Source organism: Corvus cornix, chromosome 2 (assembly GCF_000738735.6).
Source record: "Corvus cornix cornix isolate S_Up_H32 chromosome 2, ASM73873v5, whole genome shotgun sequence".
NCBI classification, from domain to species: domain Eukaryota; kingdom Metazoa; phylum Chordata; class Aves; order Passeriformes; family Corvidae; genus Corvus; species Corvus cornix.
The window spans coordinates 125428844-125448542 of record NC_046333.1 but is presented as its reverse complement, the minus strand read 5'-3'; the positions used below and the strand labels follow the sequence as shown (position 1 = coordinate 125448542).

Genomic DNA, 19699 nt, shown 5'->3' with positions numbered 1-19699 from the left:
GATGACTTGATTGCTTCAGAGTTATTAGCCAGGTCTGTCACAGTCTTTAAAAGTGCTAATACTTGCTTGCATTTAATAGCCCTAACTATTGCTAATGTACAGAAAATGTTCAAATCACATCATTGAGAGAGAACCCTAACAAATCTTACAGCTACTATAATGTGAGGTTTCAGATGTTACTCTTTTTAATTGAAAGGTGAACGCTATAAAGGCTTTGTCAGACTGCTGTTTCCAGATGACGGCATTTTCAGTGGACTGACTGGAAGTCCTAGAGTGCTGATCCCAGCTTTCAGCTTCAGGATTCATAGCTCAAACTCTTCCTTTTTCACTTGGCGGAAGTATGCATCTGTGGTGGTGTCTGGATTTGTGTCTTCTAAAGAAATATTGGATCAATCAAAGAAAATGAGGAAGATTTGCTGAAATCGTAATCACATTCTGGCTGATACTGGAGAGAACAGAGCCTTTGCTCCTTCTCTAAACCACAAGATTAAGCTTGCTTATAAAGGATTAACAGAGCTCTCTTCTGTTAATTCGTAGTGGTGTAGTCGAAGTGCCTGATTCTACATCAGTGGAAAATCCATTATCAATCAATGGGAATTTTGCAGTTGAAGCCAAAGGGATTAGAGCCTCGTCGTTCACAAGTGACTGAAGGAGAGAAAGCCCTGGATATGCTTGTTGCCACACAGCTGTGAGCCACCGCTGGGGTGTGCCCACAAAAAATGGCAGAGGAAACTGTTCAGTTGCCTCAGGCAGGCTATTTCCAGTGACTGAAAGGGCTCGTGCCACAGCAAAGGGCTGCAGGGAAAGCTTACCTGGGGTGCTGCTCACAGTGGGCTCTTCCTCACGTCCAAGCAAGGTGATTTCAGATTGGAAAAGGTACACAGAGAAGGATGACCTGAAGCCCTCTTCTAGGGATCACACTGTGGTGGGGGAGAGTTAATGAGGAGGTCAGTAAGAGTAGGAGTTAAGAGCCGTGGAAGAGGGGTTCGGGTTTGGGAATGAGGGGTGCAGAGGAGCATTGGTGCCTACGCCACACTCTGACACCTGCCACTGCTCAGGCTGCCACCCAGGCACGCTACTTTGGGAGACTGGAGTGCAAGGGAGAGACAGGAAGACATTGGTGAAGAGGTTGCTGAGGAACTTGCTACTGATGGTGTTGAGGGTGATTTCCTAACAAACTGCACTGTCTCCAAGAAGTTTCTTCCTTCAATAAATAGCAGCTACTTTTCCTCCTAGTGGAGTGCATAGACCAACATTCAGACTGTTAGAGCCTGCAAACTAGAAATCCTGGGGCTGCAGACTTACTTTAGTCTGGAATATTCACCAAGCACATTTCAAAATACTTTCTTTTGAAATGCTGTCATAGAGCTCAGCTTAAGAATAGCTCTGATCCTGAGCCTAGTTGTGGGGAAAAGCACAGTTTCCATGGCCTCTAATGCAACATTTGGTAGTTACTTTTCCACAAATGGAAGGTAATGCTTGAAAAAAGATATTCAGAGTAAAAATTACAGTTTTTATAACAACTTGGTAAATGTAAGTATATTGATTTGATCTGTTATAATAGGCAGGGTTGTGTTATTTAGTTTGGCAATTACAGAGATTAAATTAGTTTTCCTTTACTCTTGTGAAATGCAAAATAATTGAACACACATCATGGAAGGTTCAGGCTCTCTTGTTTGTAGCATCATCATTTATTAATCTAACACATTAAATGAGAGGCTTTATAGATTTGCTTGCCTAAGGAAAAAGAAGAAGGAAATACAGAAGGGCCAAACTAGATGCATGTGTATTCTGTCTCACACTTTGATGTGCTGTCAAATATTGCCTGATTTTTAGTACACTTTGTAAGAAAGAACACTACTTTGCTCCCAGAAGGGTAAATTGTGACCTCATGTTTAAATAGTCTGAGTAAGCTCATATTTGTGTAGGCAAGGTCACTCGTGCAGTTCCCCTCACACTCTTCTTATAGGAATGTAATGTTGTAATTGGACAGGCAAAATAAACTACAAACGAGCACACTGTAAAAAGGTATATTTTGGAACTATCTTGGCCATCTTAATGGACTCCCCTAATTATAGGAGGGGCTGTCCCTTCCCCTAGCTCAGCCTTTTCAGGAGATCATGTTGGCAGTGGTGCAATAACAGTTCTGTGGGGGCAGACGTGCTCTTCTTTTTTACCTTCATGAAGCTGGAGGGGATTTGAAAATTGGGTATTTCTCTCTGTCTCTGCAGCTCTGAGTAGCCCTGACACTGCCAGCCGTAGATTAGTGAAATAAGTTCCTCATGTTCATACTGAAGTGGAAAAAATAAAGAGCATTTTCTGCCTTTTTTTCCTCTTTTTAATGTGTCATTTGCTGGCTGGCACAGTGACCTCCATTTCGTGACTTGTGAAGTGACTTGCCACAGAGCTTTTCTCCTTGGGTTAATTAATCACTCAAGGGAGCAGCAGCATGTGACATTATGCATGTGGACCTGAGGTAAACAGTTACCTATAGACCACCTATACTGAATGTGTACCTCAAATATTATCTGTTAATGCACTTCGACTTAATATGATTTTCTTTACCTTTTATCTGTTTTCTTAACTATGTCCTTGGTAATCAAAAGCCATGCAAACATCTAGTCACTTTTTGGTGTTTATAGGTATAACTGAATTTGGAAGAAAATATTCCTGGCAATTTAGTCCATGAAATTTGCCAGTTCAGTGGGAAATGGTTTTATGCTAGTAATGTAGAGGTACAGCAGTTTGGTTTTCCAGGCTATCTTGGTGAACAGTCTGTTAAGTCTTTTAAATTGTTCCAGTCAATTATATTGACTGGAGTGCAAGAAGGAATTAATTTATTTTTTTTTTGATTCTTGAAGATTCAATTTCATACTCTTGATTTACATTTTGGTATCAATTGTATATTTAATTTGTGTGAGTGAATCCTGAAGCTCTTACTCACTTGTGAGTCCATCTTTAATTTTGCTTGACAAGTCCATCTCATTCCTAGAAATCTAATACACCAGGAACTGATTAGCATTAACAGTCAGGTGAATGATTGGGAAGGAGGTGATATCTGGGTCTGGTGTTGGGCCTGACCAGTTACGCTGAATTAATGGATGGTGGTTTCCAGGTGATCCCATTATCATCCTCCTCAACAGGTTTGGCTAAAACCACCCCTTGAGAAGAACTAGAGAAAGCAAACTAGAAGCAGAGGATTGGTTTCCCACCAAAAAGGAAAGTCATTATTATGACGAAATTAGCTATATTATTTACTTGGCAAAGCAGGCAGGCAGCAAATAACTCAGCATTTCTGTGTTTCATGTTTACTCAGCCCTCAGGCACAGTGTGCACAGGTAACATGATGCAGTTGGTTCTCAACAGGCACATCAGCATCTGAGCTGATCTGGGAGGAGAAGCCCAGTCTGTGAAATGGGTGATGGAATTTCTAATCTCCTGTAGGGGTGGCCCAAGGAGCTGGTTGTAGCTACCCTGTGACATCAGAACCCTGGAGCTTTGGACCTCATGGCAGTCTGGGTACCTAGGAACCCTTGGTTGATTGTTTGTCACTTTTTGCTTCTCCCAGCTGTGGGAATTACTGAAATATTAGTTCTTGGACAGTGGTAAAAATTAGCACAAGTTGTTAGTTTTAATCAGCAGTAAATATTTTATTCAGGAAACACAGTAAACAAGAAAACTTGTGTTCTCTTGGCTTTTTGAGCTAGGCAGAAATTATACATTGCAGTGGTGTGATTCCCTGAGAAGCAGAATTTCAAAGTCTTGGCAGTTTCCATGTTCCAGCCAGCATGATGTGTGCCTTGCTCCACAGAGCAGTTGTATTTCCTATATTAAGTATTAGCTTGTATAATTAATTACACTGGTGCTTAAAAAAAAGCAACCACTTTAAACAGAGAGGGCTTTCTTTCATTGTATTCTAGAGAAAGGAGGAAAAACCCCAACCAAATAAAAAAAATCCAAACCCCCAAAACCAACCATAAAAGCACACACAGAAAACCCTTGGGAATTTCTGGGTTTAAGCCTTGTCTGCAGACAATAGGAAATTGATTTTCTGAGGTATAACTCTAATGTTTTAGTGTTCATCATTTAATAAAAATTATGCTCCCTGCAGTTCATCAGCAGCTGGCACGTAAAAAGACTGAATTCAGAAAAAAAATAAGTGTGAAGATTGCTGTGGGTAAATGATCAGGACAAGAGCTGTGAGACTGACACCTTTTAAACACCTGGCTATGTGGTTTTATTAACACTCCGGTAGCTCGGCACGTGTGTGCATCAGCCTGATTGCGTGCAGATAGGAACAAGCTCTTGAAAAAAATTAGTGCTGTTAAGTCAGTTGTATGGTAAAGAGTGAGGTTTTGGTGTCAGGGAGAAGCTCAGTGCTGCTTTCTCTTCTGTCCTGTATCTGATGTTTCAGTTTAGCAGTAGAGGAGTGCTGGGGGTGAAACTTAAACTTGCGTTTTCTCACCCTCCTGCAAGATCCTCTCCAGTGGACTTTTGTCCCTCAGCCCCCGGAGTGATGGTGTTTGGTACAGGAAAGAGTTAACTTCCAAAAACACAGCTTGGCAATTCAGTGCCTCTGGAGGTTTAAATGAGGAGATGCTGATACAGTGCAGCCTGTAAAGTGGGTCCTGCTGGGGCATATAGCCAACATGGGATCAAGGATCACAGGTCGTTTACGTGCTGACCAGAGTCTGGCTTCTGTTGGGGCTGCCCTACCTGTGGCTGGCCCCAGCTGATCAGTGCTGTGTCCAGGGGATGCCACTTTCTGCTCTGCTGCAGAGAGCAGCTAGGAGTTATCCCTCATCCAAAGCTGAGCTTCTGAGTGGTAGGTACTGGGAGCAAGGGGAAGTGCAGAGTCCTTCCCATGAGGAGTACAGTCCCAGGCAGCAGTATGTGCAGGGGTATGACCATTCGGAAGGCAGAAAAAAGGTGCAGGAGTTCTGGTGGACATCAGGTTGAACATGAGCTGGCAAATGAGCCCTTGTGGCAAAGAAGTTAAACTGTGTGCTGGGCTGCATTAGACAAAATATTGACAGCAAGTGGTGGGAGGTGATTTCTGCCCCTCTTCTAGGCACTCGTGAGGCCACACTAGTTCTGAGATCCCCAGTACTGAAGAGAAATAGACATGCTGGAGGGAGTCCCACAAAGGGCCATGAAGATGATGAAGTGACTGGAGCATCTCTCATGTGAGGAGAGGCTGAGAGATCTGGGACTATTCAGCCCAGAGAAGAGAAGGCTCAGGGAGAATGTTGTCAATTTGTAGAAATACCTGAAGGGCGGGTCCTAACAGGGCAGAGCCAGGCTGTGTTCAGTGGTGCCCAGTGACAAGACAGGCAGTGGGCAAAACCAGAAATACAGGAAATGATGTTCCTTCTGAACATCCAGAAACACTTTTTTTTCACTGTAGGGGTGGCAGAGTACTGGCACAGGTTTCCCTGGGGGGCTGTGGAGTCTCCATCCTTGGTATTCAAAACCCACCTGGACATGGTCCTGGGCAACGGGCTCTGGGAGGCCCTAGTTGAGCAGGGGTGTTGGATCAGGTGAGCTCCAAAGGCCTCTTCCCACCTCACTCTTTATGCTTTAGCAGCTGTTCTGGATGGGTGGTAGGGACTACCTCTGTGCCTCCTTCTTTGCAGACAGAGGTTTTTTAAGAGAGCCTGTTCTAAAATAACAGTTCTCTAGTTTCTTTTTTAAACATTTGGAAAAGGTTCTCCATTCTCGCTGAAAAAAAGGAGAGTGATGTATTCTTGGTACCTTATGGCTACTTCTCAGTTTGCTCCTGCTTCTTCACCTTTAGTTTTTAAAAGGTAAAATCTCTTAACATGTTCCCTGGGTTGCAAAGCAGGGGTGCAGTATCTGCTGTCTCCTGTTCCTGCAGGATGTGTGCAAGAGAGCAGTTACTTCATTGCTGTTTTGAATATGCAGGTGAAAAATAAGGGAAAATCCCATTCTTTGCAGAGACTTGAGCCTGTAAATGTTGGACAAATAAATAATGCTTATTGTGCAAACCCCTTGTCTTGGTTTTTTGAAGTGTATCCTTTCCTTTAAAGCCGGGTTCTTGCTTTGTTTCCAAGCCATTTGTAGCTGGCATCATGTCCCGTGTGCCTTCACAGCATAGCAGATGAGGTGCTGAGCTTAGCTGTCATATTAATAGGCCTTTAGCAGTATCACATCCAAGACTCAAGGCAGGAGACTTCTCTCAGCACAAGCCTACAGACAGGGCTTTTGTAACCCACAGTGGTTAGGTGAGCCACTGCATGTTCCCTCGTCCTGGTGAGTTAACACCGCTGGAAACAAACCCTACCAAATGTGCTGCTTTTGATGCACGTGGGAGCAGTGGAGCTGTTATCTGTGACCTCAGCCTTCTCGCTTTGCCTTGCAAGCTAATTTTGTATTAATTACAGGCATAGCTTTAATCTTTGTCAACAGGATAGCAACAGTAGTGTTACCCTTTGACTGCTGATCAATTTGTCTTTCTCTCCTGACTCTGTATGAAAAATTAGGACTGAAGCATTTTGCATATAAATTTATTTTGTATTCATGATTTTTAAAATTCACAGAGAGCCTGATCTTAGACATACAGGTGCTGCCTTCTCAGTGTAAGTATTACTGCTCTAGTGCAGTCCTTGGAGACCATGGTAGGCTTTCCAGGTCAGGAATAGTTTTTTGAGGCAAAAGAGGAGCAGTCTTACCATAAGTTGTGTGATTCTCCCAAAGGAGAAGGAGCGATCCCATTTTAGGATAGTATGAAATCCAAGCCTTTACATAGGTCTTCCTCGGTTAAAGGCATTCACAAGAGCTTATGTACCATTTAAGATTTGAATATACTTGCAATAGCAACGACTTCAAAAGAGAAACAGCTGCATGTGTGACAGTGGTGGAGCTGCAAAATGGGTGACAACTTCTTCTTTTTCCATCTGACCTAGGAAGTGGATGTAGACTTAGGCAGGAACAAGTTTAGCCAAGAGAAATATCCCTTCCTCCAGAAAAGAGATTTTGTTCTTTGGCTTTGGTACCTAAAGTGTATCATATAGGAAGAAAAATGCTTGAGAGGACTGGTGTTCATATGGTATTTTAGTTCATTTAAAAATATTTAGGAATGTTCAGAAACAGACTTTTTTGTTAACAACAAGGTTGCAAATGTTGACAGGCATAGGTTTATGTGAGCAATAACTACTGAGAAGATTTCCATGATAAGTGAAAATGTAGATTTCATGTCACTTTGTGATTTGCATTTTATGCCCTGTTATGGCTTTGGAGGGAATACACACACAAACCCCTGGTGCAGAGAGGTAACTGCATGGATGAAGTGACACTTGGTGCTGCATTTGCTCTTTATTATACAAGAGGTACATTTATTTTTAGTTTTGGTCATGTAAAAATGCTGCAGCTTAAAAGAAATATTTTGGTATTTCTGTCTTTTTATTGCAACTAATTGATACAAGTGAGAGATACTAATATCTGCAGTTAATAAGAAAATAAATCTGGGTTTTTTTTCTTCTATATATTTTATTTGCCTTATGTGACTGCACATGTGACACAAGCAGTGAACTCAAGAATAACTCTGCTGTTGCATTTAGGCAAACCTGTAATACAAAGAAAATGCACTCCAAGACTTTGAAGAGTTTCAGGAAAATGCTGAATTAGTGTGTAAAAATGTATCTTTTAACCTCAAGGGCTTTTTATACACTGAAGTATTTGTCCCACACACAAATAACAGCAGATCAGTTGGAAGTCAGAAGAGAGAAAACTAGTATCCTTGGGCTTAGCTTGGGAGGCTGCTTAAGCACATGGTAAAAGTCACTTAAGGCATCTGTATATAAGCAAGCAGAAACAGTGGTCTGCTGAAAGCACAAATGTTAGGAGTGCTCAGACTACAGAAATATCCTCGAGCAGATGGGTATCTGCCCCTAATGATTCCAACAAAAAAAACCCAGCCAGACTGTGTTCAATCGGATGCAAGCTGAGCATGAAGATCTGAAAAAGACTTTGAAGAGTAAAGAGTCTGCAACATAAAAGAAAATGATGAACTGTGTATATATCTATCAAAAGGTTGATACCTGTAAGAGCACTGGAAGGCGTGCAGGGTCACCAGGCAGGACATCAGAAAAAATAACTCAGTTGAACTGGTCATTGCAGGAGAATTTGGGCAGGTTTTGTGTTGAGTAACAAAGATGAGAAGGTGTCAAACTGCTGAGGTACCACAGCAGAAATGCTAAAGGAAGCTGAAGAATTGAAAATTAAATACAGAGGTGTGACCTTGTGTTGTACAGAGCAAGGCCAACACTCTGAAGAGGCATCACTGCTGACAGAAAATACACCACACATGTGGATGCCACAGCTGTGATTTGTGAATATGAGGACTGGATTTCATTTGAAAAATCCTGAAATATTTGATGGAAATTAGGTGGTGATTTTGAACAGACTGGTAGTGACAGTCCTGGGAGGCAATGAGTTACCAGGTGGACAATTCCTCAGCCCACTCCAGCTTCCTCCTTTTGACTTCTGATTCTTCCCTTCCGGGTGGGTGAGCACGGCAGTCCTGGTGCCTTCTGTTCCTGCCGTCCTGCCTGCAAGCTCCTACCTAGCTCCACCCTCTATGTCCATCCTCCTCCAAACCTAGCTCATTCTTGATAAGATATTCATCCTCAGTTTCTCTGTGATTTGTGGAAATGGAGAAAAATAATGTGAAAAATGGGTGCTTGGCCTTCTGGATATTTCATGAGAAGGCTGTATTATTTGTAAATAATTTATGACTTTGGAGCCACACACTTTCTCCCCAGGTTATATGTCTTGTGTAACTGAACTGTGTGATTTACCTTAGATTGCCTATCTGCCATGCATCATGAATCTCCGTACAGTGCTGTTTCTCCTCTCCTGTACAGCCTTCACCCGTGGATGAGAGATTTGCATAAAATGATTTGTTCATGTAAATGTGACCGGGCTGCAGCTCCAGCACCTTCTTGTAATGGATGTACCAATCCCCTTGAATTGGGCTAGTGTCTATCTTGGTAATTGAATCTATTTGTTTGTTGCTATAGTTTTGGGAATTAGTGGGGAGTGAGGTGCTGTCTCGGTTTTGAAAGACAGGTGTCTGCTAAGGAAGGCAGAGGCCCCCCTTGAAGTGGCAGATATAACCCCTTTTCCCTCCAAGTTATTATATTTTGAAATCAAGGGCCTTTAGGCAAAGATGTGGGAAATAGGAATAACAGTTCTTTACTCTATATATATATATGTATATAACCAGTCAAACAAAACAACAACAACTATGGCAGTAACAGCAATCACAAACCCAGTCCCAGCCTTCTCGGCTGTCGGGCCCTTTCCCCTCGGGTGCAGTTCCGCTCGCAGCCGGCAGGGGCGCTGGCGGCTCCCGGTGAGCAGGGCAGGTGCGATGGTTCCCCCGCGGCTGCAGGGGGCGCTCCGGAGCGAGCTCGGGAAACCCGCGGCTCTGGTGCTCTGGGATCCCGGGAAGGGATGGAACAAAGGCTTCACAAACCCCTGGGCAGTTGATCCCGGGCTCTCAGGAACAGCAGGCTGGAACGGCAGGGACGAACGCAAATCCCGGGTGGCAGACGAGATGTATCCAGATGGGAGAACCCCACGGAGGCCCAGGCAGGCAGGGTGAGCAGGGCTACAGCGTAGCGAAAGCTCGAAGCAGCAGCGGGGCAGGGCAGCCACAGCCCGGTCTCCAGCAGGGCAGGGAAAGCGGCTTTTGGGGTCCCGGCGTTGTTTCCAGCAGGAAGAAAGAACGGCCAAAAAGAAGGAAGCAGCAGCTCCTTTCTCTGCAGCTTCTCTCTCCGGACGCTCCGAGCGAACTGACCCCACACCCAGGTGTAGACAAAGGAGTAGCCAGGCCCGCCCCACTCCCCTTTTTGTCTTTCTTAAGTACAGCTATTTGTCCCCTAGCAACATGCATATGGGAGAAAATTCCTTTAACAGGAAAAAAAACTAAGACTAAACTAAAACCCCAACAGGTGCATATACTGACACTCTTTTGCTGCAGCCTTTGTATCCTTACCTGATCAGGAGGCTTCTTCGAAGAAAACAAGAGGCAAGCATTGGGATGGGGGTTGACAGTGCTGCAGCTCAGGCAGGGGCTGGGACAAGAGCTGGGGGGCTCCCTGGGGACATCCTGGTTATCTGTCCTGGTCCTGAGCCAGGAAGCTGCCCCCCTCCGCCCCGGGGACAACCCACCCAGGGCCTGGGCAAGCAGTGTGATTAGAATGGTGCATGAGCCAGGGAGATAGGGAGCTCTGCCACTTTGGTTTGTGTCATTCAGGCTGTGACATGGGGCTTGATGGGGCCTCTGAGGTGCCAGACTGTGTGTGAAGCCCCTGCCTGAGAACAGAGCAACCAAAGTATCTCACAGACTTTTCCTGCATTCCTCTGCTCCCCATGCATTTGTTTGGGTTTTTTTACCCCTAATCACTGGTTTTGGCTGATCCTCTTACATTCATGGTCTCAGGGTCTTGTCTCCCTGGCCTCACTTTCCTTGCTCTGATTTCTTTCTGTTCTTCCAGCTCCTTTTGTACCAATCTTGTCCCAGCTTCCCTGCTTTTCCTGGCACCTCCTCTTTCCCCTGTACCTGAAGCATGAATAACTGAGATAATGAGGCACAGGCCAATTTCCCCAATTACTTTGTATACGTATGCATTTGTATGGCCTCACCCACTGCCTTGTCTCTCATCCTTCTGTCCTTTTCTACAGCAGTCTCTGGAGGATGGGATTATCTTTTAGTGTGTATTTAGCATATTTTTGCTGCCACAATGTGAATAGCATTGAGCAATGGTATATGTATTTTGAAAACCTAGAGCTGTGTTGTAGTGTTCATTTGGGCTAGTAATGCCTGACAAATGACCATGCAGCCTAGCTTGTCATCACCTTCAGTAAGATGTTTTCCTGCATTCAGGTTGTCATTGCACGGTTTTATATTTCTGAAGTTGGAAGGGAAGATAAGTTAATAGTGTGTATGGCCTCTAATAATTATTTCATGCTTTTTATACTAATGTTAATGTGTTCTGAGTAATGGTTTATGGGAAATACCTGTTAATTTAGGTAATGGGGATAGTATTTTGATCAGACACATAGTAAATGCAGAAGTTGGAGGGTATTTTTTGAAGGCTTCTCCATCTTTCTATAATTACCAGATAGATAATAGGAACTTGCCAGATTCAACATGCTAATGATTGCCTTCCAGCTTTGAGAGAGACAGAAATTATACGCTAGCAGTGTCTGAAGGAGATTCTGCTTTGGTAGTGTAATAAAACATACAATATTGTGCTCTCTTGCCATTGCATAAACATCCATGAATATGTCCTTGGTCTTTCAATACAGAAAATAATGAAGATGAAGCTAAATTTACTTTGGGAGTACTCAAATGGCTATTGATGGCTTAGGAATGCTGGGTTATCAATAGTAGATGAACTGCTTTGTTGTTGTCTGTCACTTTGTAGGGCTGCCTCATGAATCATGTTTAGATAAAAGGTAAATGCTCTTACTGTCCCATTTTGCTGTTTTAAATTGCTACCTTTTCAGCTTTGTCCACAGATTTCCCAAAGCAAGCCCTCTGTGCCTGAGGCTCAGGGTATTTTCTTAGTGGTGCCTTTTTTGAACTGGCTCTGGACTGTGCTGCCTGATTAGAGGCAAGTCTGCTAAGATCCCAGCATGTGACAATGATCTGCTGTGCTCCCTGTTCCACAGGCAGCTTAGCACTGCTCTGTGCTGGGCCTTTAGGAGGATGGTACAGAAAACTGAGGGGGGGGGAAGTATTTTTAGATACATCCCATACCCTTGATGCCTTGCAGTTGGGTCTAGACTAATGGGGAAGAGAGCACTTTGGGTGTTGTGCCACTAGCTGTTCTCTTAGTTGCCTCTTGCTGTATCTCACTTTTAAGGAAATAATTTGCAGCCCACGAATCCCTCTGGGATGAATAGAGTTCTGTCCAGTATTTTCTTCTAAAATTCAGTCAGTGTGGTGGATTACTACAGAAGAACATGGAGACCTTTAGTCTTTCATATTTATTGCCATCTCATTGGGACTGTGTAAGCAAAGGAGCAGCCTGAGGTAGCAGATGGCCTTTGGGAAAAGGAAAAAATAACAAAAAATGGTAAAAGCTGCAGCAACAGTATTTCTAAATCTGCAGGAAATCATCTAATCCCCAGTTAATATAAAACATGCCTAAAATTACTGGATCTTTTGAAGTTGATGTCTTTGTTTCAGAAGTAAGCTGTGCAGCCCCAGGTGGTGTGAATTTACTGGGATATTGCTACAGAAAGGTTTCTGGAGATACAGGACAGGAACCTCGCCTGTTTGGCTCGGGAGCTGTGAACCAGATCACGTGATGGTGTTTGGACTTGGTGTGTACTCTGCCATTTCTTCCATTTCTGCAGAAATGGGAGAAATTCTGGGAGAAAGCTTTTGCAAGCTTATTCTGATTTATTCTAAAAAATGCATCAATTACACACCGCTGTTAATGGTGTGTTGTACTGGTCAGTGTTAGGAGTAAGAGGCAAGGCTCTTTCAATAAAGAAATAAATGTCACCATCATTTTTTCCAGGGCTCTACACATTATGTATTAAATGGACAAAGAATACAGCATAAGGGGGTGGTTGTGTACCTACCAGTTACTGTAGTGATAATTAAGGGCTCACTTAGACCAGTGGGCCCATGAGTACCAGATCTGGGTATACAGTGTGTGTGACCCATCAGAGTGAAACTGAGACAGGTGTCCTGGCACTTCTTGTCTCTCCATTCATTGCATCATGGTTTCTGCAGGAATAGAGTCTGAATGTGGGGTTCCAAGGGAGCCCCCTACACCCCTGCTTTGCCTGACAGCCTCTGGAAATCTGGAAAGAGCTGTAGTGAAACGAGCACCTGAGTATTTCTGGCAAGTTTTGGGCATTTGTTTACTTAGGTGGGTGTTTTTTCTCCTTCCATCACAAGCACTAAAAAGATCTGGCCACCCATTTCATGCAGTTTGCCAGTTGTGTCCCTCTCTTGTCTAGCAGAAGCAGAGGGTCATGTTTTTTTTCAAACCCTGCAGTTGTACTTGGAAAGCACTAGCTATGCTGGAGGCACTTCAAGGATGGGAGGTATCAGTGCCCTACTGAGCTTTAGCTGGCTCCTCACAGCCTCCTGCTGATGCTGGGTATGAGAGATCACAGGGCAGGCCAGCCTGGTTTTCCACTGACAGTAGGGGCCCTATGGCAGACCCTTGAGCCGCTGGCATATTTAAAGAAGTCAGTTTGAACAAAATCCATAGCTCATGTAGATTGATGTCACATCCTTAACAGGCAGAGTGTTACCATTTCACAGTTTGAAAGAACTATCCTGTAATATCTGTTCATTTATTGCTCTATACTTTGTGCTACTGGTGCCAGCAGAGATGAGAAATGAGGTAAAGCAAAAAATGTGTTCTAGCCCCGTTGTCCCTAAAGTGTATGTGTTACTGTGGCTGCATAGCTGCACTCAGTCATGGGCCTGGCTCTGGAGAGGAATATGCTTTAGTGATACAGACTCTTTTGTCTAGTTCTGCCAAAAGATGGTCTCTTCGGACCTTCTGCTTTTGACTTAGACCTGTTTCTTTCTACTTGTGTGTTCCTTGCCTTCTCCTAAGCCTTATTCTTGCATGTTTTCCTCGCACTTAGAGCTCTCCTATTTCTCCCTGCAGCCACTCTTCCCATCTTAACAATCTGTTGTATGTGTTCACTTTTTGTCCCAAAGGCCTTAAGTTACTTTCCTGTCATTCATTTGACACCTCGTTGTTGCCAGTCTCCCATCCAGCCTTCCAGGTCTGTGCTGCTGCCTCCTTAGCCCTGTGTCCTCCTGTCTCTGCTGAGTCGGGGCCAGTCTCCCCTTGTACCAGCTGCATGTTGGATGGGTCTCAGTTCACCCTGTTCTCATCCAAATATCTCCTGATTTCACTCTCCTTTTTCACCCATTTTTTTCTCCTTGGATTTTGCCTAGATTGACTGACTCTCGCGGTCTTTCCTCCTTACTCCCTTGCCCTCTTTTATCTTGCTTTTCTCCCTAACCCCAGCCAAACTTCCTTGCCTATTCTTATCTATCATCTTGCCCACACATCCCTCAATCCCAGTTTTCCTCCTTTTTCCTTCACAGGAGTACATCTATCTCATTTCAGAAGGCAGTAAAAGCGTCTCTCTGACATAAAGCTTTTTCCTGGGTCTTGTCAAGTCCTGTCTTCAAGGAGTAGAGATACTTGAACTTCTCAAAGGAAAAGTATGCCAAGACCTTTTAACTTGTGCAGTGAAAAGTGCTTTACTTTGGCTTTATTTTCAGAAACATATGCATTGTTTTAGTGGAGATACCCAAAATTACATTTAGCATGAAGCTGCATTTTTTTACAATTGAAAATTATCTGGAAAGGGGAAATGGGCCAACAGCTGTAACAGGCAGCACCACTGCTAGCCTCACCCTCCTGTAAGTTATCATCACAAAATGCCAATTTGACTTTGAATATGTTCAAAGTCTCCTTTTTCACAACATATTGGCAAATGCGTAGTCTTGGAAAGATTTAATATGATCCTGCAAATTTTACAGGGCTCCCAGTAGAGTCAGTTTCCCAAGGAGGAGGTTACACATGAGCAGTGAACTGCTGCCTGCCTTGCTGCTTTATAAGAGTTAGTTGAGGAGTGAGAGCCCCACTTAGGAGCTGGGCACGGTTTGTGAGCCCTTTGATGGTAGAACTGCATGTGTGTGTGTGAATCTCCTAATCATCCTTCCTCTAAGACTAGTTCTATATATGTAAATCAAAAAAATAAGACACCTCACCAATTACAGCTGCCTGTATCACCATAGTCTTACCGTTTCATAGAAGGGCCAGACTGGGATGCTGATATCTGGAAGAGGATCGGTGATATGACAGAAAATACACAGCTATTGAAATAGATATTTGAATTTTGAATGGGTAAACTTGTAGAGCAGTTCCACCAGCCTTATACTGTTCAAGGTCTGTCTCTGTCTATCATGTACTTTTTCACAGCAGAGTGACGACACGATCCCCAGGTAGTTAATAATAATTCTTTCATCCTGGGGAAAAAAGTGAAAGGAGAAATGAGCTACATAAGATTTGCCTGTGACATTTAAAGTCCAAATTGGACTTTATCTGAGTAATTTATCTTGGAGTATTTGCAGGAGGGAGTGTAGGAGAATATGAATGAGGGCATCTTAGTTATGTCTGTGCTTTCTGATAGCTGAAGAGAATTTTTGGTGGCTCCATGTGGCTGGAAGGTCTGTCTGTGTGATCTCTTCTCCAGCAGATGGAAGATAACATTAAGAGGAGTACTTTAATTATCGAAGCATGGGAATTACGACAGGGCAGTATCCCCCTGAGACACCACTTCCTTTCAGAGTGACAGGTGATGTGTTTCTGGGATGTTAGAGAGAACTCATTTCCCCCTGCTGCAGTGAACACGTGTACATCACATTTTCTCTGGCAGTATTGAGCCTGTCCACAATCTGTATCTGTTGCTGGTGAGGAAAGAAATGAAAATACATTGTATCCTTGTAGAGAACATAACAAGTACAAAGGGACTGAAGGAAGAGAGTGTGTTTTTCAATTTTATTTCTTTCACAATCTGCTTAGGTTCTTCGAGTCCCTATGAATTACTTTTTGAAACGTGTAAGAGATGATTAGATTGACATAAATTGAAAAATTCCTGCATGGAGAGATTCTTTCTCAGAGCATTTAGCAATTTTTATTTCCCACTGCTGTTACATATCTGCTTGCGCAGGTGTTTGTGCAACTTCACGCCTCCGTCAAGACTTCTCTTTGCAACGTGCTGTGTTGCATGTGAACCTACCAACATGTCCTGCATCCAGGCCTTCCTTTAACTCCAAGGAATTGCATTCAATATATTCTTGTGAGTATCAGGAGTTAACTAATGAAGGCACAGACAGCCTTCGGCGAATTGCTTACAGCTTGGGCGTGTCACTTCTGTGTGTCTCTCAGGAGGCAGCTCTGAGTGTCAGCCCTTGCTTGGAGGGAGGATGAGAAAGGGCTGTGCACCCATGGGAGTTGTGATTCAGCAGGGTGTCCTATGGTACCTGGGGAAATGTGGCCTGGGGAAGACAGTGTCTGCCCTTTTCTGCACTGGGGCATGTTCTGGTCCATAGGAGGAGCAGCCACCTGCTGCATGGCACTTTCAGGAGATTGCTGTGTTTCCAGGAGGCAAGACTGGAGCACTATGTTTATTCTTCAGCCTCTGCTTGTTTTTCAGCTGCTTTTCCCCACAGCTGCACATCACAGAATCACTTGAAATACAGCTTTTCCACCAGCTGTTTGCTGGTGAAAAGGCTGGAAGGAGTGTGCCATGAGGAGCAGCTAAGGACTTTGGGTTTGTCTAGTTTGGAGAAAAGGAGGCTGCGGGGCAACCTCACTGTTCTCTACAACTTTCTGAGCAGGGGAAGTGGAGAAGGAGGTGGGACTTCTTCTACCTGGTGTTCAGTTATAGGATGCATGGGAAATGGTTCAAAGCTGTGTCAAGGGAGATCAGACTAGATATAGGAAGCATTTCTTTACCAAGAGGGTGGTCAAAGACTGGAACAGGCTTCCTAGAGAGGTGGTTGGTGCCCCAGGCCTGTCAGTGTCTAGGAGACACTTGGTCAATGCCCTTAACTTTTAGTCAGCCCTGAACTGGTCAGGTAGATGGACTTTGTGATCGTTGTAGGTCCTTTCAATTGAAATATTCAGTTCTGTTTGAATATTTTAAAGTCTGGACACTGGAGTGGAATTAACCTGTGCTAATGATACACAGCAGACCATGAGGTTAGCAAAAACCATGCCCGAGACCATACTTACCTCAGTCACCACTCCTTTTGCTCTGAAGGAGGTTATTTGAGCCCTTTCCTACATGTAAGAAATACATTTCCTAACCTATCCATGCTTATCAATGCAGATCAGGGTAGACAGTTTGTGTCTTAAGTCACACCCTCCATCCAAATTCATAAAGATGTTTAGAGATCTTCTTCTTGATAAAAAATACTCAGGTAGGTTGTCTCACTGTCCATCGGTGTGGATCACTGTGTATGAACTTGCCTCTTTTCCCACATAACCACTGTAGCCTCAGTGGTGGCATTAACTTATGTTTGTACAAGCAGTCTGTGCTTTGTTCCTCAGAAGCCTGGGGCAGATCAGGAACAGTCAGGTTTTTGGGCTGGGTTTCTGAAATGAGGTGAAGAACTACTTTCTGTGGAGCCTCCCTGCATAATTCACAGGTACATCTTGATATCCACCCAGTTACAACCTGTATCACTACTACTTGCTCGATCCTGTTTTCCAGGATGAACTTTTAATCTTAGCTCACATCATACCTTCCGGAAATGCTGTTGTAGTAATGCCATTGCTGGTTTTTGCTGTCTTTTGGTGTTTACCAGCACCGAACAGTAGAGGTGGGACACCATAAACTGTTGAAGTTCTGAGTGTCAAACCTCAAGATCCTGTTACAAAAAAGTTAAGACAGTAGACAGGTTACTCTACAAGATATGATTAAGATGAACATGTTTATTATTTCCTAAATATTTTCTCTGTTTTATTTTAGTATTTATGAAACTTTTCCTGAGTTAAGTAACTTCTGTAAATTTACTTTTCTATTAATACCCTAATATAGCTGTGTGTAATTGGCATGTGATTAATACATTTAATGGAGTTTCAGTCTTGAATGTGACTCCTTTAGCACACTTTCTGACTTTTTTCTGTTTGCTATTCATGTTGGCCACCTGAGACACTTTGATTTTTTTTTTTTTGGCATAACATTAATTTTTGTTTCATAGTTGTTAGCATTATTATTTTATCAAATAACCTGATAAATTGGTACAGCAAGACTGCAGCAGCAGTCAAAGCACTGATGCTTTCTAATGGTGCACTTTACCTCTGCTTTATTATTGCTGCCCATTTCATTATTTGCAAGTTGATTACAGCTGCGTTTCTCAGGGGCTATGAAATATTCAGCAGCCTGGACTAGCTGGGGGAGAATTGCAGTCTTTGCAGCTGAACACCTGCCCTCAAAGGCAAAGAAAAACCAAAAAGTTCTTGTGTTTAAAAGTGATGGGGAAATTCCTTCTTTTCTTTAGCTTTCCCACAGTACTGACTATAGGTAGCTAATTAAAAATTGCCACTTTACTTATGCTTGTTATTGGATGGAGGGGAAGAATAAGAATAAATATACGACTACTGCATTTCTGCCATATTTGCCTGGCCACAGCAGAGAAGGAAAACAAATCTTGGTATAATTGGTTGCCTGTGTGTCAGCGTGAGGTAGTTGACATTCAGGGTGGGGTTGGGGAAAAAAAGCCCTCTGTGTTAAGGGCAAACATGAACACTACTGGTTATGTTCTCACACTGTATCTCTCTGGGGACTTGCCAGCAATGATTGACTGAAATGTGCAATATTTTACCAAGTAGGAAACAGATAAGATTTTTATAAACAGGATACTTCATCTTTAAAGTAAAGAAACAATTGCTTTGACCTTGTCACTGAATGAGTAAGGCCAGCATTGTGATAATTGAGAATGTAGCTAAGCAACAGTTCTCCAGGAGCAGGCACTGCTTTATTTTTAGTAGAGTACACCAGTAAGGTGAGGGGGTGGGACAAACACACATGAGTATGAATGAGTAAAACAACTGGTTAATGATTACTAAAAAGAAAAAGAAATTCTTCGTGCACCAAGTTTGAGTTGTAATATGTGCTTATACCGATTTTAATTTGGATTTACATCAAAAGAAAGTAATTGAATCAATATATCCTTCTGTGGTCTGAAAAAGCAGATAGCCTGACAGTATCTCTGATTTCTTAAGCTGCTTTAGTACCTTGAGTCTCTTCTGAAAATTAATGGTGTAGAAGAAATGGCATGTTCCTTCGGAAACAGTCTATTTTATATCTTTTTCTCCTTACTTTGATGTTAATTATGTTTCCTAATCTTACAGGTTAGTATTGCAGAGCCTGATTTATTTATTGCTCTAACTTCGGTTTAAACTATTCTTAAATACCTTAGTGAGCTAGTCCCCTACAAAGTTAACAGTGTAAGACCCTTTAAATCTGAAATAAATGTCCAAGGAATGAAACGTACTTTTCTTCTAGCTAAGTCAATTTACAAACCAAGTTAGTTAATTTTTCATGTAGGCAGTGGGGAAAAAACAAATTCCAAAGTTAGTCATTTTTATTATGTAGGCATTGCAGGACAAATTGCCACCATATGGCCCCTCTGTTATCCCGTAAACAAAAGTATGTGTTCCAAGCCTGGTGCCAAGGGAAAATCTGCAACCACTTTACCTCTCTCTGTTTCTGGTAAATCTCTCATCACTGACCTGGATGCCCTTTCTTTAGATATTAAACCAATTCAATTGCTGAGTGACAATGAGTTTCTACTTATCAAACCCAAGCAGTTACAGAAATCTCTCTAAAGATACTGTCACTGTATGAGTATAAACTACCCCAACTTTACATACAGGAGCCTTTAATTCTGATTTGGTCTATGAAATCTGTATTAGTGGCAACATTGCATAGGTGAGAAAGTAGAAATGTCCTAATTCTCAGCCTAATTGTATCAGATCTTTAAAAGCCAAAAGACAAAAATAATAAAATGGAATTTGAAGACTGTATTAGTTACTCTTGGGTATTTTAAATACAGTAAGAAAACCTTTTCCTAAGGTGCTTTTCTCTGGATATGATTTTAAAT

At 42.8% G+C, this 19699-nt stretch overlaps 1 protein-coding gene across 4 annotated transcripts in view; it reads left to right on the top strand.

The window, feature by feature from the left end:
- PAG1 (phosphoprotein membrane anchor with glycosphingolipid microdomains 1) overlaps window positions 1-19699 on the top strand; it is a 113055-nt gene that overhangs the window by 6613 nt on the left and 86743 nt on the right. The window lies entirely within an intron of this gene.